Here is a 26,618-nt window from a genome sequence, read left to right as displayed (position 1 = left end):
CTGCAGGATTACCTGAGAAGGGCAGGAGAGAGCAAGAGGGGAACAGGGAGCATCAGGGAGAGAGGGGGGGAGGAGAGGAGGGGGAGAAGAATCAGGGAGGATGGAGAGAGAAGTCTGGTTAACAACACCTAAAGGAGATCCTAACTTGCAAGAGACAAACCCTGAGTGTGCATTGAGATGGCTTTTTACTCTCTTTATGGGCCTCGCGTGTACCTCCCGTGGAGCCAAGCCCTGTGCTTAGAAAGTCATCAACAGATACTCATGCAATTAGGAGTTACCCCAGTGAGAGTTTATGGGTTTGCTCATTGCTTGAAGATTCTGGAACTCCAGACCGTGGAGGTGCAGTGCCCTTCTAAAAGTCTGTGTCTGGGGGGCACTGGCCTGCCAGTCGCCCTTCACCATCTGTTCACTGTGGATGGAGAGGATCTCATAAAACCCCCAAGGGTAGTGGTTTGATCTTCCCCAGAGAGGGTGGCGTGAACCCTGGAGTGGATCTTTTGCGAGATCAACAGCCAGCCTCATCCACAGCTCGTCAAGCAAGGTGTCCCGGCGGCCAGAGAGCAGGACCTGCACCAGAAAGAAAGGAGTGGGCGATCCTCGGTTCAGCTGGGGGCGGGGGAGCTGGCGCATTGGGGACCCAGCCAGTCCTGCACCCTCATCTGCTCACCCGCCAAACGGCAGGGAGAGGGAAAGGCTGTTTGTTTTCCTCCCAGAGCAGGAATTCTCAGAAAATCGATTCTCCCTCATTGACAATGCATACTAAGTGATTGAAAGGCCATTAAACCCATTAATGGGGTGCTCTTTAAATAAAATAAGTCCCTAAAAGGCATCTTAGACTTGGCAAAGTCAGTAGAGCTCACAGTATGCTGGGCCTGCCCAGGGACCATAAATATAACGGAACAAATGGGGGGGGGGGCAAACAGAGGGTGAGGGAATCAGAAACAATGAGTAACTTGGTGCATAAAGGACAAATGTTGCCAGACAAGCTTAATGGCTTTTATTATATTTTTGACAGGATTTACAAAACGGGTAGATGAAGGGAAGTTTGCATCTTGATTTCAGTTAAACATTTGGCACTGCATCCCACCAAATTTCATGCGCAAAATTAATTCAAATTGTCTTGGACGGAAGTGTGGTCACATGGGTTGAAAATTGGCTGGCGCTCCTGGAACAGCAGGGAGAGGAAGGTGGCCCCCTGTGGCTGGCCCGGTGGCAAGGCCTCCTTTTAATTTCTGTCGGAAACTGGGGCTCCTCAACAGCAACGACTCACACTAACTGATCACATAGAAGGTTCCAGATTCCAGACACTTTCTCTTACCAAGACCCTTTGTTCTTTTTGCCTGTTAGGTTTCTCTCTCCGCTCTCCATCTTCCTTTCCAAGCAGCTAGTCGGCTGTGTTGATCACCTCAGGAGACAAATGTGATCAGAATGTAGAGGATGCATGGCAAAGAGAAAATATTTGGGAGAAGCTTCCGCCCTCTGATTAGAAACCAGTCCCAGGGGGATCCCTGGGTGGCTCAGCGGTTTCGTGCCTGCCTTCGGCCCAGGGCGTGATCCTGGAGTCCCGGGATCGAGTCCCACGTCGGGCTCCCTGCATGGAGCCTGCTTCTCCCTCTGACTGTGTCTCTGCCTCTCTCTCTCTCTCTGTGTATCTCTCATGAATAAATAAATAAAACTTTAAAAAAGAAGAAAGAAAGAAAGAAAGAAAGAAAGAAAGAAAGAAAGAAAGAAAGAAAGAAAGAAACCAGTCTCACCGAGAGACATGGGTGAGCAGAGGGGAAGGTGGGTCTGAGCCTGTGGGGCCCTGCTTCCCACCTCTTAGGCAGACCTGCGGCCTGAGTCTCCCAACTGCTCCCTGAGGGGGGGCCTTGGGGACAGTCATAGAGGCCACCACCACCCATGAGGCTCAGAAGCAGGGAGCGGCTGGGTCCAGATGAACCATTTGGCCGAGAACATGGACCTCTCAGCATATGACCTTCCTGGACTGAGGACAGTGAGTCAGCTGTCCGCTGTGTCTCCTGTCCTGGAGAAGTGAGGACACAACCAGAAAGTGAGTTGAGTTAGATTTTTTTTCTGGCCTACTTAAGATTGTGAGGCACTGGCTTAGTTATTCCTCACAGAAGTGCTGTAAAGTACGGCTCAGGAAACAGGCACAGAGAGGATAAGTAGAGCCAGATAGGAGCCAGGCAGGAGCCCCCTCTACTGAGATTTTGTCCTCACTGAAGGATGATAAGAACCTCCTGGTTCTAGTCCAGGTTGCTGTTTTGTGTAAGGCAAGGACTGATTTCAAGTCTTTGGTGAGTGGGAGCAAATTTTGGGGAATAAATAGTCCAGCAGCAATATCCACAAAACTCTGTTTTGTTTTATGGTGCCACCATAAAAAGCAAGCTGGCTTCCTCCTCTCCCTTCCTTCCTTCCTTCCTTCCTTCCTTCCTTCCTTCCTTCCTTCCTTCCTTCCCCCCTTTCTCCCTCCTTCCCTTCTTTCTTTCTTTCATTCAACGAATGTGTATTTTGGGAGCCTGCTGTGTGCCAGCCACAAGCTTGAGTCCGGCCCAGTGTCTGCTCTCCGAGGGCTGCTGCCTGCTGAGGGCACATACACAAATGGGCAATTCAGGGCTGTTTTTATTTTTAAATGCCCTGAGTGTCCTCTCTTTCTTGATCCTCCTTCAACAGCACTGAACTTAATTTTTTCAATTTCCTGGATTCAAAGTTTAATATTTGAATTTTTAAAGCCAATGAGCTAGATCAATATATATTTGCTCAATTGAGTTTTGACAAAGGTATTGAAGCAGTTCTGTTGGAGAAAAATAGTTTTTTCAATAAATGATCCTGAAACAACTGGATATTTATATGGAAAAAAGGGAATCATGACCTTTATCCCACATTATACACAAAAGATAATTAAAATGGCTAATAGACCTAAATAAACAGCTAGGATTATAGAACATAGAAGAAAAGAAAGGATAAAATCTTCATGATTTTGATTTTGTCTTATTTAAGTTTTCTTAGGACACAAAAAGCAATAATCATTAAGAGAAAGATGAATTTGGGAACTGGTGACAGATGGTAGCTACACTTACTGTGGTAGAACTGCATAATGTATACAACTGTCAAATCACTATGTTGTACGTATGAAATTAAAGTAGCATTGTAAAAAAAGATGAAATTGACTTGATTAAAATTAAAAATTTTTATTCTTTGAAAGACACCATAAAAGATTAAATAAGTAAGCCAGCTAAATGTTCACAAAACATATATCTCACCACAAAAACAAAAACCTGTATCCAGAATCTAGAAAGACATCTTATGATTCAGTAATTTAAAAAACCCAACTCGGTTTTTAAAAATGGGCAAAAAAATATCAACATAAATTTCAAAAAGAAAATGTGTAAAAGGCCATAAAGCACATGAAAAGCTGTTCAACATTTCATCTCATCAGGGAAATAAAGATGAAAACCCAACAAAATATCACTACATGCCCATAAGAAAAGCTAACTTTTAAAAAGACTGACAATACCAAGTGTTGACGAGCATGCGGAGCAACTGGAACTCTCGCACACTATTATGGGCATATGGGTCCAATGGCTCTGGGAAAACAGTTTGGCAATTTCTTATAAAGTTACTTATATCATTTTCATTTACTCAATGATTTCAATCTTAGGTAACTGAGAGAAATTGAAACATATACTCCAGCAAAAACTTGTGCATGAATGTCTCTAGTAGCTTTATTTCTTATTTTTCTTGAGATGTATTTGTTTTAGAGAGAGAGAGAGAGAGTGAGCGAGCATGAGCAGAAATGGAAGAAGGGGAAGCAGGCTCCTCACTGAGCAGGGAGCTGGATATGAGGCTCTATCCCAGGACCCTGGGACCATGACCCAAGCCGAAGGCAGGTGCTTAACCTACTGAGCCATCAAAGCACAATAAATAGTAGCTTTATTTTTAATAGTTAAAAAAACAGGAACAAAATGTTGGAGAGTATGTGGAGAAAGGGGAACCCTCTTGCACTGTTGGTGGGAATGTGAACTGGTGCAGCCACTCTGGAAAACTGTGTGGAGGTTCCTCAAAGAGTTAAAAATAGAGCTACCTTACGACCCAGCAATTGCACTACTGGGGATTTACCCCAAAGATACAGTTGCAGTGAAAAGCCGAGACACCTGCACCCCAATGTTCATAGCAGCAATGTACACAATAGCCAAACTGTGGAAAGAGCCTCAGTGTCCATCGTTAGATGAATGGATAAAGAAGCTGTGGTCTATATACACAATGGAATATTACCAGCCATTAGAAACGACAAATACCCACCATTTGTTTCGATGTGGATAGAACTGGAGGGTATGATGCTGAGTGAAGCAAGTCAATTGGAGAAGGACAAACATTATATGGTCTCATTCATACAAGGAATATAAAAAATAGTGAAGGGGATTAAACGGGAAAAGAGAGAAAATAAGTGGGAAATATCAGAGTGGGAGACAGAACATGAAAGACTCCTAACTCTGGGAATCGAACAAGGGGTAGTGGAAAGGGAGGTGGGCGGGGATTTGGGGTACTAGGTGATGGGCACTGGGGGGGGCACTTGAGGGGATGAGCATTGAGTGTTATACTATATGTTGGCAAATCGAACTCCAATAAAAAAATATAACAAAAAACCCCCACCCCAAAACCAGGAACAACCCAGCTGTTGAGTGGAAAAGCAAATTGCAGTATGGCCTTGCAATGGAATGGAATACTACTCAGAAATAAGGAAGAAAGAACTATTGAAGCATGAAACAACATGGATGATTCTCACATACACTGTGCTGAGAAAAAGGAGCCAGATACCAAAGACTATGTAATGTATGATTTTATTTCTACTTAATCATCGAGAAAATAAAACTGATCTGTAGTGACAAGCAATAGGAGCAGTGGTTTCTTAAGGGTAGGGTGGGGAGACTGAGTGCAATAGGGTAAGGAAACAAGAAAAGGTTTTGGGGTGTTGGAGATGGTCTGTTTCTTACTTGAGGGTGATTGTTCCGTTAGGTGTGTACACACTTGTTAAAACTCATTAAACTGTATAAAGAGGGGATATTCTATTGTATGTAATCGTATCTCAATCAAATGGATTTAAAATGAAAAATCAAACAAGTAAAATTAATGACAAGCCTTTAAATAAATAATAGCATTTATTTTTATTAAGGGTTCAAAATATACAAACCAATTTTCTTTTAAGATTTTACTTATTTATTCATGAGAGACACACAGAGAGAGAGGCAGAGACACAGGCAGAGGAGAAGCAGGCTCCATGCAGGAAGCCCAATGTAGGACTCGATCCTGGGACTCTAGGACCATGCCCTGGGCCAAAGGCTCGCGCCAAACTGCTGAGCCACCTAAGGATCCCTGCAAACCAATTAAAAAAAATTTTTTTAAATTTATTTATTCATGACAGACACACACAGAGAGAAAGAGATATAGGCAGAGGGAGAAGCAGCCTTCCTGCTGGGAACCTAATGCAGGACTTGATCCCAGGCCCCAGGATCATGTCTTGAGCCAAAGGCAGACGCTCAACCACTGAGCCACCCAGGTGCCCCTACAAACCAATTTCTTAACCAAATCTTCTCATACAGTGAAATAGAGAAATATCAGGTATGAGAAAAACTCCACATCCTTGCCATGTTCTCGCTGCAATCTCAGGCTCTGGAAAACGATGATGGATTCATCACATAAGTAAGAACAGGAGAGGAAGACCTCCCTTATAATCATTCCAGGGATCATTCGATTCCTACTTAATCCAGTTTTTTCCTGCCCAGATTCCCAGGAGAAGTAGGAAACTGGTATTTATCTACACGGCACAACAAATTCCTAAATACTAAATTTGCTTCCTCCCCTCTCCTTCTAGAACTTCCACAGTTGTGTGGAACGTAGAACAGGTTGGCCTCCATTAGAGCCAGGAGGAGGGAAAGGGATTTGCCACACTGGCATCAGAAGAATATTTGATAAAAATACAACTGTCTTTTTTTTTTTTTTTTTACAACTTTCCTTTATTGTCTGGCAAAGTGGCAAAGAGTGCAAAAGTAAACATACTATATATTTTGCTCTGAGCATTATATTTCATTGACAAATAGTATAAGTTTTATAACACAGGCTGCTGACATCTGTTATAAACAAGGTTTTGGAATAGCTTTTGGGCATGTTCCCCTCACCAAAAGCTAGAGTAAAATGCCTTCGTGTTGTGGGCTGGGTGCCCAGAGTGTGCTGTGGAACATACGTAGACAATAAAACTCTGTTTACCAAGTGCTTCCTGGAGGAGGAGTCCTGAAGGTTCAGAAAGAGAAGGAATTCACTGTGAAATTAAGCTACATCACCCCTGTGGAATTTGGCATGTTGGCAGGAGTGAATTTTTTGTTTCTGTTTCCAAAGTGAATGGCCTCATGCGTGACTCACATTTCAGAGAACAGGAGCAGACACCAAACTGGGTGTCTTCTTGGTGTCTTAGGTTGTGAAACAATTTTTCCCTTGTAAGTTCCTTAAACAAAGGATACCCCCTTCTCCCAGGCTCCTGTCTGGACCCAAAGGAGCAGCCTTAGTTGGTGATTTGCATGTGGTTCTGGACAAGGGGGGCCCATGATCAGCATTTGCCTTCACCCCTGTCTGTTTAGGGGGTAGCAGATAGCCCCAGCTGGTGCATGGCCAATAGGATACAGACCCTGCCCTACGTAACTGCTTGTTAATATGTCGTGTGGAGGAGCGTGGTGGGAGCAAGCATCTTTGCAGATCTGCTCCTCACTAGATGTCCCTGTAAAGACGGGAGAACTATTTTTCTCTGATGAAGCAATGAGTAAGAGAAGCCAAAAAGATGTCCCAGGTCACCTTCTATGCACCGTCTGGGCAGGCAGGGCTTGTCCCTGGGATTACATCTGCTTTTGCTTTTCTTTGTACTATCTTCAAAATATAGACAGTTTCCAAAGATCTATCCTAAGTCCTTGTCTCTGCTCTTGACACTTGGCAATCCCACTCATCCCATGGCTTCCTCTTCCATCTGCGTCCATCCAGTGCTCTGGCCTGACACTGAGTCTTTGAAGGTGAATCTAACTCAAGTGGGGCTCTCTGGATGCTCACAATCATAGGAGCCCAAACATGGCCCCCTGATTAAGAAACTAGTTTATGATAGAGGCGTGTTCAGGGTACAGACTGCAAGGACGGCATGACAGAAATTGTGATCCAGCAGGTCAGGGGAGTATTTGTACAGAAGTGATGATCTTGAAAGACAAATAGGGAGTTGGCCAGGGAGAAAGGGGTCAGGGAGAGGAAGGGCAGTCCAGGTAGAGGGAATAATTATGAACAAAGGCATCAAATTGCCTTGGGGAGTTCCAAGCATATTGATTCAAATTAAAATATTAATAGCAAGTTCCCATAGAGCTCTCTTCCTATGTGCCAAACCCTGTCCAAGCTTTTTTTCTTACTCCTACCCATACTTCAAAGCCCAGCCCAAATTATACTTCCCCTACCAACAACCCTTTCCTGATCTCTTTCTCTTCATGGAAACAATCTCACTTTGCTTTGGACTTACATTAGCATTTGACTTACAACATTTCTTTATCTTGTAGTTTAGTTAATAAAGTGTATCTGATACACTGTATTTGGCTATAAGCCCCAAGAACCCGAAAACAGGCAGATAGTTGCATGTTTCATCTCTTCCTCAGAGGGTTCAGCACAATACCTTGCACATGTTTGCTACTAGAAAATTCGCTCGTCACTGAATGAATGAGTGGATGAGTGAATGGTCTCTTCAGATACTATTGTGGTAACTCGCTGTCATGGTGGTAACTCGCTATCACTTTTTCCTTCTTGAAACCACATGTTGTGATTTAAGATTCAAGTCCCCTTTCTGTAGTACAGGACGACTTCTTCTTCTTCTTCTTCTTCTTCTTCTTCTTCTTCTTCTTCTTCTTCCCTTTTTTTTTTTTTTAACAAGAAAAAGTGTTCTTACCCATGTCTGGGGTCATTGCACACATTTTAACTTGGTCCTGGTTTGCCCTGAGAATTAAGTTATTTTGGTGGTCCTTCACTTTCCTAAATTCACCTTCTTTCTATGACTCCATTCCTAGAAAAGCTCTTTTCTATCTTTCTATCTGCTGGCTTCCAGGTTCCGCCTTGATTTCAGGTGACAGCATCTTTCTTGAAATCACCTCACCATAGCTGATGAACCCCCTGTTTAACCCAGAGACCTTCTAGACAGTCACTCTCCTGGTACACAGTGTTTCTCTTCTCCCACTTCATGTCTCTAACCCTGAGTCCTTTAAGTGTTTCCAGGCCTTCCCACATCTGCCCACACCTTCCACCTCTCCTAGAACTTACCTTCCCCACCACTGTGGAGGAGTCTCCACCATCTTGGTGACTCGAACATCATGTCCATTTCCAGGTCTCCTTGTTTTCTCCCAGGAAAGCTTTAGCATACCTAAAACCAACTGTTTTCTCTTCACATTCTGAGTAATTCTAGTTTTTTTTCCCCATTCCATATATCATGGAAAGCACTTGGCTTAATGTCTCACATAGTAAGTTGTGGTTATTTTTACTTATATTCTCTCCCATCCCCCCGGAGAAACTATTCCCTTCAGCATCCTCCGATAAATCAAAGCCCAGACTTTAATTTCATGGACATCAATATTAATTGAGCACACATTATGTGCCAAGCAATGCAAATAGTTGGGTAGGGAAGACAGATGTGCCGAGAAGTGTGTTTAGTGCCCAGAGGACAGGGGGCAGGGGAGGGAGGTGTGTGCTGGAGGAAGTGCTGAGTTCAGTTGTGAAGAAGATGGAGCCAGGTGCATGGCACCAGAGGGCAGAAGGCAGAAAGGTAGTGGCGGAAGAGGAGGGAACATTCCAGACAGAGTGGAGAGTGGTCTTGTTTATGAAGCCCTGTCTCTCTCACAGTACTCCTGCTCAATTGCCTTGGGTGTTTCACTTAATGGACATCTGGTCTCTCCAGCTCTATTTTAAGTGTCTTAAGAACAAAGATGCTTCCACTTCCTTGGGACTGTGTGAAATTGCTAGAAGTAGCAGGCACTTTTAAGAAGAACAGATGCTGGGTAGGTGTTGGAAGGAAAAGTGAAAGGTCTGCAGAGGCGGGCTTCTTTAAATGAAATGGAAGGTTTTGCCCCCGTGTGTAAAGATAGCTCCACTCGTGCCTTGAAATGAAGAGTGAACAGACGATCAATAGCTTCTAGCTTCTGGCCTGGGTGTGGTAACATCCAGGCCATTAATATGCTGTTGGGCCCCTTCCATGGACATTTGTTTCCCGAAGCTGTGCTACAGCATTTCTGAAGTCCTTGGCTTCCTCTCCTACTGTTTGCACACCCTCAGGGAGGAAGGGCTCTCTCTCTCTCTCTCTCTCTTACTCTCTGTTTATGAACAAGGTAATGTGTGTCAAATTGTCTTGGCTTAACCAGGCAATTGTGCACCTTTAAAAGGTATGGGGAAATGTTTCTCTGCGGTCAGATTGGCCCATAATGCACATCTGTTCTCTTGACCAAACTCCAGCAATCTGCCCTCGCTTAGCTATGAAGTCCACAACCTGCTGCTGGCTGGCGGCCCAGACCCAGCAGGACCGTCTCTGAGTGGCTGACTGGCTGGGTTTCTGGCCATCCAGAGGCACTGGAGGGTGACATTCAGAGGACTTCAAATTCCTGGGTCCTCATAGCTTCAGGGCATCCCCAGGAAATCCACAAAGGGCTCAGGAGGGCCCCCTGGGCAAGAGGAGAGCCAAGAAGAGGATTCACCTATGGAAGAACCATGAACACTGTGGCAGGGAAGTTCCAGGGGAAATGGAAACCAGTATCTGTTTGTTTCCTCCTTTTAGAAGATGACCTACAAGGGAGTTGAATTCACTTAAGAGCCAGATGCATTTTTGTCCTTCCCTGAACTCTGGCTTTCCCCAAATTCCATGTGTGGGTTCTGCACTTAAGTAAACCCCTGGGAAGGATGAGCTGCCAGCACCTGGAACAATATGAAATTAGGCACAGAGGCCTTCGTGGAGGATTTCATTTCCAAAGACCTCAAACCAGCCCCTCACAACTTCTCACTGCCCCACAACCTCCACCCCTTTCCCAGCTGCCGCCACTGCCTTGGATCACGGGACCCCATTGCCTTGCTTCTGCTCTTGCCCCATTGTGGACTATTCTCAACACAGGTGCCAGGATTTGCCTCTTAAAATAGGGCAGACCACGTCATGTCTTGGTTTGAAATGTTCCAGTGGCTTCCTCCCCCTGGCCCTGCCCCTACCCCGACACAGAATAAAAGTCAAGATCCTCATATTGGCCATCAGGACCCTCCTCTCACTCTCTCCTGATTTCAGTTCCTCCTACCCCTCGCTCACTCTGATCCAGCCACGCTGACTGTCCTCTGCCCCTTTTGTTGGGCACTCCTCCCCCAAATGTCTTTGGTTCTTTGCCCAACTGGCCACTTAGGTCTCTTCCTCACTGTCTTCTGGTCTTTGTTCAAATGTTGCCTCTTGTCCAGGGCCTTCTTGTCATTCTAGTTGGATATGGCTCTCGTGGCCACAGAGCATTTTTTCCACTTTCCCTGTTCTGGTCTCCCCACAGTAATTATCATCCCCTAACATAATATAGATGCTACTTTTTGATTTTCTATCTATCTCCAACTTGAGTTTTGTCTGCCGCTGTTCACTGGTGCATCCTAGTGCCTGGAGTAGTGCTAAGCACATAACTGGTACTCATTAAAAATTGCTGGAATGAATGGATGGCTGATGGAAAATTGAATCGGCATGAGCAGAAGATGTAGGAAAGAAAACGTCAGAATCTGAAAAGATAGAAACAAAGAAGTCTTCTGAGAACAAAAGAGTACTCTGGACTTAGGCTGTGAACAATAACTAGTGCAGGCCATACATAGGAGAGGATTGGTCAGAGATGATAACAGCAGTAAATTCAACATTCTGGTTGAGGGTTTTATACGCTCCTTCTTGCTCAATTAAGAAAGAGAAACCCCTAGGAGATGCAGGCTAGTTAAGAAAAGTTGAAAGGAAGAGTTAAGCATGAATATTCATCTGCTTTTTCTTTTACTGTTTTTTTAAAAGATTTATTTATTATTTGAGAGGGAGAGAGAGAGAGAGAGAGAGCACACACACATGCATGTCAGGGTGGGGAGGGGCAGAAGGAGAGAGAGAGAAAGAATCTCAAGCAGACTCCCCACTGAGCATGAAGCCCGATGCGGGGCTCGATCCCATGTCCCTGAGATCATGATCTGAGCTGAAGTCAAGAAGGGAACCTTAACCAGCTGAGCTACTCAGGCGCCCTGCTTTTTCATTTCATAAATACTTAATAATTATCTGCTTTGTGCATGCCACTCTGAGGGGGCTATGGAAGACCCCAAATAAATCAGGCACCTCCTTCTGGCCACACACACACACACACACTCACTTTCAGGGGGATAAGACAAACACACATTTGCCAAAACCCAAGGCCAGATGTGACAGATGCAGAAGTTACTGTCCTTGGGGTCTTGAAGAATCCTTGGGGAAGGTGGCACTAGGCCTGAGCCCTGGGGCGGGGGTCGGGGGGGTCTGTGTGAGCTAGACCAGGGTGTGGGAGGGGGCAGTCTGAGCTGAGGGAATGGAACAATAAAGGGATCATGTCCAAGGAGAGGGACTCAGTCATATGTTACCCCAGTCACACAGTGACCTGGTTCCATCTGTCAGAGAAGTCATTTTCAAAGCTACCATTGAGGAGGAGGCTACATAGAATAAATCCAGCATCCTTCTCTCTCATGCTCTCATCTCATGGCTTCAAAATATGACCTCTGGACAAGCAGCATCAGCGTTAAGTAAGTAAGATGTGACGTAAGAGGTTAGAAATGCAAATTCTCAGGCCCTGCCCCAGACCCACCAATTCAGAAACTCTGGAGATGGAGTCCAGCAGTTTGTGTTTTAACAGGCACTTCAGGTGATTTTGAGAACTGGTACCGTAGTACATTTCCCACCTATGTTCCCCAATCAGCAGGCATGCCTCAGGAGTCATGAGGACCCCAACAAAGACGTCTGATCCTCAGCAGGAAACGCCAAGACCATGCTGCAGGGGCCCTATGCCTATGCCAAAACATGGCAGGCTGACGGATGGTACAATGGCTCAGATCATTCCTTTATTCAAAGAGGACTTTGATGGGATGCCTGGGTGGCTCAGCGGTTGAGCGTCTGCCTTCCGCTCAGGGCATGATCCTGGAGTCCCGGGATCGAGTCCCACATCGGACTCCTTGCAGGGAACCTGTTTCTCCCTTTGTCTCTGTCTCTGCCTCTCTCTCTGTGTTTCTCATGAATAAATAAATAAAATCTTTGAAAAACAAAAAAACAAAGCGGACTTTGAACTTCCTGGACTTTGGGCACAAATCCTGTGTCTCCACTGTCCCAGTCTGTTGGCAATTTCTTTCTGTAGCAGGGAAGTAGAGTCCCAGTCTCAGCGCCTTGAGTTAAGCATCACCTTCTTCAGGGACCTTGTGTACAGTTTCAGTGTCTCTGGGAGCAAAGCAGTCATTTGGGTCTGGGGGTTTTGTCCTCTACGTCATCACCATTATTGAGAGCATCCCCTCATCGACACACAAAATGCTGATGGAGGATCTCTGCCACGTTGGGTACTGTGCTCTGAGAGCGTTACTGACCCTTCCTCCAGTAAAGAAGATGGACCTAGTGGGAGGAGGAGCCCGTGCATATTTGGAGGGACCGCAGAAGGACAGGGGCGTGAGAGGGAGGCAGGATCTCATGATGATGGGCTCTGAGGCAGGCAGCATTTGTTTGCATCCTAACTTGGCCAGTTATCAGCTTGTTGATCATGGGCAAATGATCTATTTCTTGGCCCTCATTTTCCTCCTTTGTGAAACAGGTGGAATCCCAACTCCCACATGTGTTGGTCACAAAGAAAGGGGGCAAAGATTGGAAAGTCTTGGGTACAGTGGCTAGCATATACGAAGTGCTCAGTGATTGGCAGCTCCCACAATGATCAGTGTGGAAGGAGACCAATGTTTCCTTGTTTCTGAGTTTGCTGATGAGTCACCCCCCTTCCAAGCGTCTACCCTTGCACCTGCTGACTGACAGGAGGATCAAGACCATGCTCCCTTCTCCCTTTTATTGGGACAATGATTTCTGAGAGCATTCAATGAGCACTTGAGGGCCACTGCATATCTTTAAAGGAGCTGGGAGAGAATTATGAAAAATGAGTAAGACCCAGTCTCACGGTGTTCACAGCCTGAGAGTCCAAGTTCCTTTTGGGTGGTGGGTTCTTCAGAGAAGTCCTTTCATTTCATCTTTCACAAATCCTTAATGCCCTTCCATGATAAAGACAAAAGAAAATGCACCTGGGACGTACAGTGTACATCGTCCTGATTATCAAAAATTAAGCAATCTGAAAACATAGTGTTGGGGAGGCTGAGGACTAAGGGGCCTCTCATACACAGCCAATTGGAATATAAATTGACACTATAACTTTGGAAAACAATTTGGAACTGTCTAGTAAATTTGAATATCCATATATACCTGACAACCCAGAGATTCCACTCCTGTTTATACACCTGGAGAATCTCTTCACTTATGAACTTGAAGACACATGCAAGAGTGAAAATTTAAAAAGACAAAACAAAATTCGAAACAACCCAAATTTCCATCAACAGAAGGCTGGATAGATAATTGATGGTCTTTGCATACAGTACATACAATAGACTATGGGAATGAGAGTCACTAAACTGGTGATCCCAGCAGCCTGGCTAAATCTTGGGTAACATAATATTGAGTGAGCAAAACAAGTACCAGAAGGCTACTTACAGTGTGATAATAATGTTGAAAAGCTTCAAAAGCAAAACCAAACAATATATTGTTCAGGAATATATATTATATATATGATATACATATGTATGTGATAAAATTATTTAAAAAATAAAATGATAAGCACAATTTGGTACAGGAAGGGAATGTAGAACCGAGATATGTGCAACAATATTGATAATATACTACTCCTTGAGCTGGGCTGTATATTCATCAGCATTTGTTTGTTTTATTGTTTCGCTTCCTATCTGATATTGCATGCATTACATTGCATGTGTTCTTATGAATATATCAAACATTGCATGCAGTTTTTTTAGTCGAGCTTTAGAGGCAGGAGCGCGAATCTTATTTCCCACGTAATCTTGGGTTGTTACTTCCCTTCTCAAATCTGTAATAGTTAGATCTATCATTTTTTGAGAGCTTACTGGATGCTTGCCACTGTGCTAAGTACTTTCCATCTGATATCTCACTTAGTTCTTGCAAAATCTCTTTGATGTGGATACTGTTCCCCTTTTATAAATGAGGAGCTGAGCCTAAGGGAGGCCAGTAAACTCACCAAGGACCAGCTAGTGAGTGGCAAGGCGAGGATTCCAAGACAGGCCTGACTTGAAATCCCTCCCTCTCACCAGATACTGTAACCCGTCCACATTTGTGAAATCAGGAGCATTCTCACAATGTCACCGGGTTGTTCTGAGTCTTTTTTATTTATTTATTTATTTTAGGTTGTTCTGAGTCTTGAGTGCACCTGGGAAGCATGTTATAGACGTAAAGGCCTGTGGTGTGCTAGATCCTGGTAGGAGCCCCCAGCCTGTCCCTCTAACCTGGGTGCTCTGTGGGGTTGGTGCTCCTCTACTGCCCTTGCTGACTTCACTCCCTTTCAGGCTCAGAGGTGCTGACGTAGAAGCAGGTGCTGAGGGTGCCTGTGGCTTTTACCCTCAATCAACTTTCCTGTGGGCATTGTGGTGTCTGCAACCTTAAGAGGCCGGGCCTTGGGTATGGGGGGTTTAGTAAAACAAGGAATCTTTACTGCAGATTGGATCTTAAATGCACCTGAATACAGGGCGGTGGTTCTGGAGAGTGTGCAGGTCTTTGCTTCTCCACACTTGGGACAAAGCTGTATGTTCCTGCTGTTCTTGTCCCTGTGGTGTGAGCACCTGTGTGGAATCAATGCCGAGTGGGACAGGCACCCACATAGCCCAATAGGGGAACAGGCAAGTGGCCTGAGGACTGGATACTGCAGGCAGTTGAATCAACTTAAATTGTAGCAGCTTAACTGGCTTCTTTCTCGTTAGAAATATGGGGACGGCATTTAATGCCCCCACGGGCCTCTTGTTGGGTTGACAAAATCTTCCCATAGCAACGGATCCCTCCAACTTAAAAGCCCAATCAGAGGCTTTGCCTTAACTAGGAGAGAACCAGGGTGTGGGTAGATTAAATGGGAATTTCTGCTGGCTTCAGCAGAGTGGTTTCTGGAACTCATTGGTTTTGGCTTTTTTTTTTTTTTTTTTTTTTAACAAACTGACTCCGAGGTTAGTTCCCTTGCTAATTGATTAATTCTGATGCTTGGTAATTACATGTGTTTAGAGAGTGGGTAGGATTTGGTTCTCCTGGAATAGAACTAATTTGCCATTTGAGGTAAAGAGCAAAATTCAAGTCTGGTGTACAAAGCAAATGTGTTTTGCCTTTCTTAGATGTACACCCTGGGCTTATGATTCTTGCACTAATCGTAGCTAAATTAGAGCAACTGGCTTGTTTACTTTAGATAACTTATAGCCATTCCGTGTTTTTTCCTGTTGCCTTAGAGATGAAAGAGAAAGCCACCATTTGTAGGATGCTCATTATGTTCTGGGCTTTTTATGTGTATTATTTAATTTCATTCTCATGACATCTCTGGAGGAAAGCATTATAATCTCTATTTCACAGTTGGGAAACCCAGCTAAGAATGTGCCATGTTCAGGATTATAGTTAGTAGAGGAGCTGGGGTTTGAACTCAGGTCAGCTGGCCCCACAGCCTTCCACTAAGCACACTGCTTCCCAGGTCTTCCAGTTTGGGCCAACCTGGGCAAAAACAAAACAAACAAAACAGAGGGCTGAAGCAATGTGGGTGGTGACAGCATGGCCCTGTTGTCTGGGAAGTTGATTGCAAGTGTTTCTATTACTACTCCATGTGAATAGTTTTATTTCCCATGCAGTGACTTGGTCTCGCTTGAATTTTGTATTATAATTTGATGTTCCTTTGAGTTCGCCACCCAGCTCGACCACTCACCTTCTCCACGTTTTAAGTTTCTCATTGATAAAACTGGGATAAAACTAGGATTTACTTGGTTGCTATGAATTAAGTAAGAAACTCCCATAAGGTGTGTGGGTGCCATGTAAGGCTCCCTAAAAGGGAATCTGTTATCATGACCAGCTTTGAAGTGCACACCTTTTGGTGGCAGATCAGAAACAGCTCACCGTGGTCTGTAAACCTTGAAATTTATGAGTCTGTGTCACAGTATATTATTAAGAAAACAAGACCTCAAGGTACTCTTCCTATTTGGAAAGTGATTTCTGGCATTGGATTTTGTGGCTTCAGTGTGTTTGTTTGCTCTTAAAGTATATAACTTGGGAAAAGTAGACTTTAAGCTCCTTATTCTTTGCAACAAATGCCTCTTTCTTTCTCTTGCCTGTTGCCCAATATTGATGTAGTATTGGATGTGTTCATTCACTTATTCAGCTACTATGAACCCTTGCTTCATCTTCCTAGGGGCTTGGACTTGCATCCCCTAGGTCCCTGTGCAAAGGAGGCCAAGTTCTAGTGCAGGGAGACATAAACTTCCACAAATAGTCATATCACTCACATCACTTCATATCACATATAGGAAATATGTTGGAGCCAGGAGAGGAAGCAGCTATCTGTGTCTGGAGGAAAGGAGGAAAGCAAGGGAGAGTTTGCAATGGAGGAAACCCAGGAAGAGGAATGGGAGGCATGTGACATTCTTTGTCTCGAGCCTAAAGAATGTGATAGGGTCAGGCGTGGGTTAAATGTGAGGGAGGCAGAAGGGAAGCCAAGTAAGACCAACAGTCCAGATTAAGAAGGAATTTCCAGGCCACGCCAAGGATCGAGGCTCTATGTGTACACACCCAGAAAGCTACAGTGGTTTAATGGAGTAGGAGCATCAGATTTCCATTGCAGAAGAAAAGAAGCTGAGACTGGAGGCAGGGAGACCAGTTAGTACTAATAGCACCTTGTGTTTTAACTCAGTCCTCAAAACTACCCTACGAAGTAGGTAGTGCTGTTACCACCTTACCAATGAAGAAGCTGAAATATAGAGAAGAAACTATCCCACAGTTCACATAGCTACTAAGAAGGGGCCACTTGGATTCGAACCCTATCAGCATGACTCCAGAGTCTTTAGATATAAACGCTAGACAATGGTATCTTACTAGAACTCTACCATCTAAGAAACTGTAATAATAGTCATCATGAGAAATGGTGACTACAGAGTCACCTATACGGCACTGAGGCTGTAGGATTGGGGACAATTGTCCTCTGTAGCACAGGTTGCTACATGTCCACTCCTGTCCATTCTGTCTCTTAGAACTCACCATTTTTATCTGAGCACCTGAGTGCCTGCTATATAGATTATAATCCCCAGCTATCCCTGCAGCTAGGTGTGGCCATGAGGCAAAGTTTTGGCAAATGAAATATTTAGGAGTGTTGTATGACAGCTTCTAGAGAATTTCCTAATGATTGGCACATGCTGTTTGCCTCCTTCTTCCTTATCCCGTTCTCCATCCTGCCTTGTAGAATGTAGATGTGGTGGCTACTATCTTGGATCATGGCCACCGGAGCCACTCCCTGGGAGGAGCAGGGACACCTGTAGTCTTGGTGAAGCAGAACCCCTATACCAGCCTGAACTGCCTTCCCTGGGATTTTCCCTGAGAGACAGGTACATTTTTATTTTGCTTCAGACAGTGTTATTTTGGGTCTTTGTTACTTTCAGCCAAATCTAATTCTTACTAACATCCCCCAACTTCCTAGAGGAAAATGATAAATGTTGAAAATATGATAGAACAGAAGGATCAACGTAGATAAAGTCAACTCTACATGTTGTAAAACAAAAGTCATGGTTCGATTTGTTTGGCAACTGTTTAAAAATCTCAAAATTTTTGTCAAAGTAGACAATGAAAACAAGGAAAGCTACGACCATGGGAGAGTCACACTGATTTCCTAGTGTGTCAAGGTCAGGAGACACAAATGTGCCAGCCTTCCATTGTGTTGGGGTCATATTCCCCATTACTACCCCCAGAGGAAAGTGATCACCTGTAGCAGATTTTATTATTAGTTCCTCACCCCCTCCCTGTAATAACAGGATTATACATTCATGCCCTTTGCAACGTGACATTGGCAATGCCTCCTTGTAAAGTAGGTGGAATATATATTCTCTTGCTATTAATTTTAGGGCTTGCCCATGCAACTTGCTTGATCAATGGTGTGTTAATGGTTACGATATAGGTAGAGGCTTTAAATATGCTTGGATGGTTCTATTTGCTTCTTACACTCCTACCATGTACTGTGAGAAGGACATGTCCTTGAATTAAATGCTCATGTATGAAAATACATGAATGCTCTTTTTAAGTCAGTACAAAGATATGAAGATACCAACTGGAAGCATCATGATCCAAAATCATTGCAGTGATCATTATTTTGGTAGCAGCTTTATTTAGATATAATCCAATTCCATACAACTCACCCATTTAAAGTATACAATTCAATGGTTCTTTGTATTTTTACAGATCTCTGTAGCCATCATCACAGTTTAGAATACTTTCATCAGCCCCCCAAAAACCTCATACCCTTTAGTAGTTACCTCTTACTCCCTACATTCCAGTACCCTTCTCCATCCTGAGACCACCACAAATACACCTTTAATCTCCATGGATTTGTCTGTTCTGGACACTTCATACAAAGGAATCATACATTATGTATTCTTTTGTGACTGGCTTCTTTCACTGAGCATCATGTTTTATTTTTAAAAAATTATTTATTTATTTATAGTTAGTTGAGCATCATGTTTTAAAGGGTCATCCATGTGATAGCATTCATTCCTTTTATTGACAAATAATATTCCATTTTGTGGCTATGTTACATTTTATTTATCCATTAATCAGTTGATGAATTCAGTGGTACTTTTGTGTAACCACAGAAATGTGCAGAGGGAAGAGGAGCAGTGCAATGTGTTAATGCCTTATTGGGACTGGTCACATCCACATAGTGTTACACCTACATAATAGTCCATCTCTCATTGTAAATAAACATGTTGCCATATGATTTAATATATCAGTCTCTCTGAGATCTCTCTGAGACTAACACAAAACGGTGTCTCCAGGTATAATCAACTTACAATTCCACATAGCTCATGGATACTAAACGTTTCTTACCAGGTAATTAAGTCCTTTCTTCTATCTGGTCCAGTGGGCGATGCTATCAAAATTCTGAGTGTTACTTCCTCCTTCATGGCCTGTACACTTGGATATCTTTATTTTACTGAACCAGGAAGCATACTGATACTCAGTTTCAAATATATTCGTCTATATTGCTCACGGTCCACCAAGAACTCTGTCATCTCAATTACAACGGGAACACTACAGTGACTAAGGAGTCCTGGAGTCCCACCAGAGGGACTCTGATATGCCAGAGATGCAACATATCAGATTCGAGCGATTTTCTTTGGAGCAGGTGCTGTCAACCCTAGAGATGGAGTAGCACTATTTCAGAAGTGTGTCCCATTGCTTTGACTTAATTTAGGCTAAATGGAAATTATTTTTAAAGAAGGGCAAGAGAAAAAAGTGCTCACCAAAAGTGCTTATCAAAAGTGCTCAGAGAAAAAAAAAGTGCTCAGAGACTTGCAATTGGTAGATAGGTAAGTCAGTCCTGGAGATTGAACCCACAGACGAGTGATTGTAGTTAGCAATACTGCATTATAGACTTTAAAGTTACTAAGAGACTAGATTGTAATTGTTCTAGAAATAATACTTATGTGACCTGGTAGGGGTATTAGCTAATGCTAGGGTGGTAATCATATTGCAATATATAAATGTATCAAATCAACATGTTGTATACCTTAATCTTATACAGTGTTATATAACCATTATATCTCAATAAGAAAAGAAAATAATCTGTCATGACCAAAAAAAGAAAAAAAAAGTGTTCAGAGGAACATGGGTTTAGGAAGTTTAAAAAATACTATATGAAAAAAAATACTCCATGGCCAGTAAACCCCAATGCTTACAAGACCAGATGGGAAGAGCCAGTCATGTGGAAGGATTGGAAGGAACTGTATGAAGCTGGAGAATACAGATCAGCTACATTTTTAATTATATGCCGATAATATTAAACATGGATAATCAAAAGATGGGTAAAACTATATTTAGACATTATGAAATCTATTCTTGAATAACCTTGTGAAAGATTATAAAGCCCAGCTGAGATCCAGGGAGGACAAACTGGGGATTGATTTGCCATTCCTGAGTTAGCTCAGAATATAAAGTCATAATGGATCTTCTGGGATATTTTCCACACATATAGCAAAGAATTACTCTATGATATCTTACAGATTTCTGATCAATTTATTTGAGAACATTTATACATATAAGCCCGTGGGATATTTTTCAGTTTAAGGATCATTGCAGGAAGAGCATCTTTCCTGTGTTTGGTGTCTTTACCGATTGGTGGCTGATGAGACATCTCCCCATTCCACTGATCCAACAGCAACCTCCAGGCTTTCTTTCCCTAAATCACCAAATGCAAAAGCAACCAGACAACATCACTTCCATTCCCAGGGGCAGCTCATTAAAGGGGGTGCGCTTGCCAACCCTGCCCAGGCTTCTGCGAGTCTCTGGCAGCTCCCCCGGCAGGTAGAAAAAGGAAAAAGGGGCCAGAAGTCAGCAAGAAGGAAGAAAGGAACTGCCACTGCCATGAGTAAATCTTCATTATTATAAAAAAGGGAACTGTGGTTTTACTCTCCCCGTTTTTATGACGAAGTAAAATAAAATGGAAAAGAAGACGAGGGAAGTGATTGCTTAGTAAACGGCCTCAAACCTAGCACGTGTTTATTTAAGCGTCTCTGTGCAAACATAACCCTGGGTGTCCGTTAAATCAGCAGGCATGTCAGTTGGCACTTCTGGTTACAGACCATTTTACGGTCATACATCATTCATAGCCGTAAAAGCCATTTGCCCTCTGTCACCCAACCAATCAGGATCCAGCCAAGAGGAAGCAGAGCAGTAGCCTGGCAGTTTTCTCCGGGCCCCTCTGAATTTCCTCAACCTGCTTCAGCAGAATGTCACAGAGAATTAACTCTCCTGGGTTATTAAGAACCCCTTCCCTTTCCCCTCCCTGTTAAAAAGCAAGATGTGATTTCAGGCTAATATTTACCCCATCACGAGCAATGCCTCGTGATGTCTGGGGTTAAGAGAGCAGCAGGCACTGCACACCGTCCAGCGTCGTACCTGCTGCTCTGAACCACTGGGCTGGAGGTGCGCGCCGGGGGCGGCTCGTCATGCCTCTGCAGTTCACTCCTAATGCCCACTTGGAGTAGATCGGAAATTGATGTCAGTATCTGAGCCACCCAGTGGGTAACCTTGATCTGTCCTTGCTTCTCTCTGGCGAGTTCACATTTTTTTTTTCCACTCCCCGCCTCCTCACTATTATTTTGTGATCGAAGTGGAGATGCCTGCCAAGGCCTGATGACCGCCTCGGGCCTTGCAAACCGTGCACCTTGCGGTTCTTCCCAAATGCCTTTGCCTCTGGGATGGTATTTCACTTCAAATGCCTCCCCAGATCAATCCCCTTTATATTTATTATTTATTCACTCTTTCTGGGTGCACACCTTCATTTATGAATAAGCCTTGAGAGTCGTGGTCACCGCTCCGGTGGGCACCCGGACGGCCAGGTCCGGTCGCCCTGCTCCGTCTCTGCTCGGGTACATCCCTGGCCTCTCCAGTCGTAACACGCTAGGATCAATTTTCCAGTGGCAGCTTGGCAATAATAGTGCAAAATGTATATTAATACAGAAATAGATTGTGAAACTGTCCTTAAACAAACAAATGAGCCACTTTAAAATATTACTGCTATAAATGACCATGACAGTCGCACAGCACATATAATAAAAAATAGCTGCTCAAGAGAAGCTGCTGAATTACTATAGTAATAAACCAGATGTGATTATTATCATTTAACACGGTCATTGAATACCATGAATCCCTGAAGCCATTAAAATATTTATGATTAAACATTTGCTATTCCTTATAACAGAACATATAGTTGGGTACTAAAAAACTGTTAAAGTATTATTTCAGCCAATATATGCCAGTTCTATAATAGAGGTCAACCAACATTGCCCAAATTCTTTAGAAGAGGGATGAACAGCTGCCTCTCCATATCTTGACATATTTCAGGATGTTTATGCCAGTATTATATACTGTCATGGTCCTGAGGAGGGTGTATCGACTACACACTACTAAGGTAAAAATATGTTCCTGTTCTTTATATTCATGAACAGATGTGGGCTTGGGGGCTGTTCTGGTCATTCTTCTAGAAAAAAAGCAGATGTAGCAGCTGGTTTCAAAGCCCTGCTCAGAGTCCGTGGCATCCGTTTTGAACATTCTACAGAAAGCATCTCCACCAGGGGGCCTCCAATCGGCCAGCCGGGGCTGAAGAAGCGCCAGGGAATTATAGCCCGTGGGAGCAACCTTTGACCCTGGCTCATGTTGCTGGGGAATATATATCTTGGCCAAATATGTGGACACACCTCTCTTTCCAGCTCTGTTCCTTGCCTGTGCTCTTGACCTTGGTTGCTTTCCCCATGATTGTTTTCAGTTAAAATGTTCGTTCAGTTAAATACAAATTGTGTTTGTTATACTAAGCTGAAATATGACAATCAGTGTCTGCTCAAGTTTAACTAGAGACACTTCTGTGCACAAAGTCAATGTTTCAGGGTATTTGCTTCTCATCTCTCTTCCTGTTTCTCTGCAGTTCCAGCTTCATCACTGAGTGAGGGTTGTTTCCAGGAAAGGACCTTATCCATCTGTGCAACGTCCTGGTGATGACCCAGGAGTGGAGAGCTCTGTGCTAGAAAGAAGAGCTGAATGAGAATTCTCCATCACTCTTGCTTGAGGTGTACCTGAAGATTTTAATTATTCATGCTACCAGAATTGGTTCCTTCTTGTTAGATGGATACTGCCAATAATTACCTTTCCTTATATCTTTAGAGTTCTATTTTCCAAGAAATAAGATACTTGAGTTGTTTGAACCCTGCCAAGGGATAATGTGGTAAGAAAAAAAATGTAGGAATTTTGGAAGGAGATCTGTACCTCCTTCCTGTACACACACACACACACACACACACACATATAAAGCATATTATATAACTCTTTCATGCTTCCAGCTTTCTAGAGCTTAATTTTTTCACTTGTGAAAGGGCCATAGCAACTATACAAATTGATAAAATGTGTATAGAGCATTTATATATACTACCATATGAGTAATAGGCATTTAATAAACATTAAATGATGAATGAATGGTGAATGTACCCACTATGAAGCTGTTCCACACTATCCTGGTGAAAACTAAATTCTTGGCATCAGATATTACCTATTGGGAATCCATTTCATTCCCAGCATGTCTCTCTCTAGCTTCCCATCATATGATTTGGGCAGTGTTATATATCTCTGTCATGTGGGTTCCATATTTGTCCTTATACTCCCAAGTTCTATTCGCATAGGTCCATCCTGCTCTTGCTGTGGTTTCACATTTGTAGGTTTAATAACCTGGGAGGCCATCTGATGTACGTACAGGAAAACTCACAAAACCTCAGAGTGGAATAAAAAACATTTTCGAAGACCCCTGCTGGCTCCGTCAACCTTAATGAGCTATTAGATCATTAGAGACTCTTTGCCATCAATTAGTCATTAGATCGGCAACCATTCATTGATGACAGGGCTCTCCTACTTAAAGGGATAGTGCTATTGGAATGCAAAGGGGACATTGCTGGCACCTTTGAAACTCTGAAAAAGTAGCTTCATGTGGTCTTTTTCCTTTTTTTTTTTTTTAAGATTTTATTTATTTATTCATGAGAGACACAGAGAGAGAGAGAGAGGCAGAGACACAGGCAGAGGGAGAAGCAGGCTCCATGCAGGGAGCCTGAAATGGGACTTGATCCCAGGTCTCCAGGATAACGTCCTGGGCTGAAAGCAGCGCTAAACCACTGAGCCACTTAGGCTGCCCTCATGTGGTCTTTTCAACTGTCATTTGCCCCAAAACTTAAAATGAGGCTTATCTACTATATTGCTGCTTAAATTCTCATGTCACCTTGACTTAGTAAGAATTTCCAGTGAAAGAAGAATTAAAGGCTTGTTATAGTTTATATGTAGACATAGAGCCCAGGTGGAGCAGAATAGGTTCAAATCCTCTTGTCCATGTGCCTTGTCCATGATTTCTGTGACTTTCTAGGGCCTCATGTTCTTGGGGGTCTTTTTCCTCCAATACCTAGTTCCTGCTGACTTCTGGACCTGTTTTGGACCTCAAGGGTGCTCTCTCTTCTCTGGCCTGTGGCCACCAAGACACACCCAGTTTCCTGGAGGCCTCCAATTACCACTCACAGAATGCACTGTATATGGACCAATGCTGACAGTTCCATGTGCATGTGTGTGTGTGCGCACACGCATGCATGCATGCTTGCACATAGCAAATATTACCTAGCACACGGGCTTGGCAGATAACTGCTAACTAAGAACTGATATTGGACATCGTTTTTGGTAATAGTTCCTTTTGATATCCACATCAAGGAAGATGCCTTTGCCAGCTTTCCTCCTAAACATCTCCCGGCAGCTGTTCTGCCCTTCTCCCTTAAATTTTTTTAAAAATTTTTTTTTCATTTATTTATGATAGTCACACAGAGAGAGAGAGAGAGGCAGAGACATAGGCAGAGGGAGAAGCAGGCTCCATGCACCGGGAGCCTGACGTGGGATTCGATCCCAGGTCTCCAGGATCCCTAAACCGCTGCGCCACCCAGGGATCCTTGCCCTTCTCCCTTAAAATACTCTTTCCCTCTCTCTGATTCTCAGGCTGCTCCCAGAACCTCAAAATCCCTCCAGTGTTACTAGACAGAGAAATTCACCACCGTCTTGGACCCATTCGGAAGGTGATCAAATGGTCCGTTTAAGTATTTGCTAAAATGATGACGGGTTTTTCCCCAAGATGAATTCTGCTGTAGCTTAACTAACAGATGATTTTTCCCAAATGTGTGTAATATTTGTGTAAGTAATCAAAGATGATGTGCATTAATGCTTGATATATGTTGGAGAACTCCATTAACCCACACCACATCCACCAAGACATAGCACTTTTGGGAATGAACCATGATCTCTTAGGGTAGGTGGAGCCAAAGGTTATCTCTGTTCAAGTGCATTGCTGAAGTTATAATGAGCATATATGATTCCCAGTGTATAAATATTTGTCTAAAAATGCTTCCTGGCTATCTCTAAATGAAAGTAAATGTTATCACCTTTTAAACCAGTAAGAACACTTTGCAGGAGCATTCTTCTGCTGGGAATGTCCAAGACTCAATGCGAAGGATGACTGCCCTTTTGAAGTGAGTGGAACCCAGTTGTTAGATCCTCTCTGCCCTAGAGAAGCTAGTGTTTGATAAAGACTCAATTGCTAGTGATGTTTACTTGAGAGAATCTATTAATTTTAGTTCATTTATCTTCAAATTTACTTTAATGTTCTACAGACAACATTAGCGTTTAGTTTTTTCTGTTAAAGAAGAACTGGAATTACAGTGTGAAGCATGAGCCTTTTTAAAGGTGAAATCTGGTGGTTTAGTCAGTTAAGCATCTCACTCTCAGCTCAGGTCTGGGTCTCAGTGTCTTGAGTTCAAGCCCCACACTGGGCTCCACACTGGGAGTGGAGTCTCCTAAAAAAAAAGTGAAATAAGGTTCTCTAATATTAATTTTTTGGAGAATCCTGAGGTGATATTTAGCAATAATGACAATAGACACTTTCTGATTTTTTTTTTTTTGAACCAAGTTTGTACTCATGTGGAGAGCAATGCAAAGCCCTATTATTGGACATTCTCTCACTTTTTCTCCTAGCGCCCCCATGAGGCAGATATGTATTATCTCCTATTTTACACTGGAGGAAACTGATCTCATTTCACATACTTTTTCTAGAAGGCTTCCCCAGCTTCCCCTATTATCATGCTTGTCACACTTTAATGTAAATGTTTGTCTATCTGCCAGCCCCACTAGATCAGTGTGGGCGTTGTCACTCACTGGGCCTAACTCAGTGCCTGGCCAATGGTAGGTACCTAACAAGTATTTGCCCACTGACTGGCTGGAGCAATGAATTAGTGTAGAGAGGAGAAGTAACTCACTCAAGGCCATTGGGTAGGAAGTGGAAGCAAGACTCAAACCCATGGCAGCTGGACTGTGGAGCTCAAGCTCTTAAATGTCATATAGCAATTTCCTCCACCCCATGCCCAGCCGCCCAACAAAAACAACATGTTGATTTGAACAGTAATATTTTTCTTGCCTCCAAGGCACATCCCTTTAGTCTTTGTGGAAATGTGAGCTCCATAGCAAGGCATCTGTCATCATCAGAGAAGGTTTGCAGAATTCCTCCCTAAATTTACCCGCTGAGTGGTGTGAAAGAGCCTCTGTCCCTTGGTGCTCTCATAAGCACCCAAGTCGAACCTTCTCCAGATCACGGTCAAAGCTCCAAAGAAATCTGTCTAAGACTCCAAAGTCTGGCCTTGAGAAAGTCTTAATGGTTCAAGTA

General features: G+C 43.4%; 1 long non-coding RNA gene across 1 annotated transcript; it reads left to right on the top strand.

The window, feature by feature from the left end:
- The first annotated feature begins 334 nt into the window (after positions 1-334).
- On the top strand, positions 335-23,792 carry LOC144288287 (uncharacterized). Its single transcript, XR_013356247.1, has 4 exons — positions 335-2,050; positions 4,665-4,833; positions 17,586-17,727; positions 22,815-23,792. It is a non-coding gene; the product is annotated as an uncharacterized LOC144288287 (long non-coding RNA).
- Positions 23,793-26,618: the final 2,826 nt, after the last annotated feature.

Source organism: Canis aureus, chromosome 18 (genome assembly GCF_053574225.1).
Source record: "Canis aureus isolate CA01 chromosome 18, VMU_Caureus_v.1.0, whole genome shotgun sequence".
In the NCBI taxonomy this organism is placed as follows: Eukaryota; Metazoa; Chordata; class Mammalia; order Carnivora; family Canidae; genus Canis; species Canis aureus.
This window is presented reverse-complemented; position numbering and strand designations above follow the sequence as displayed.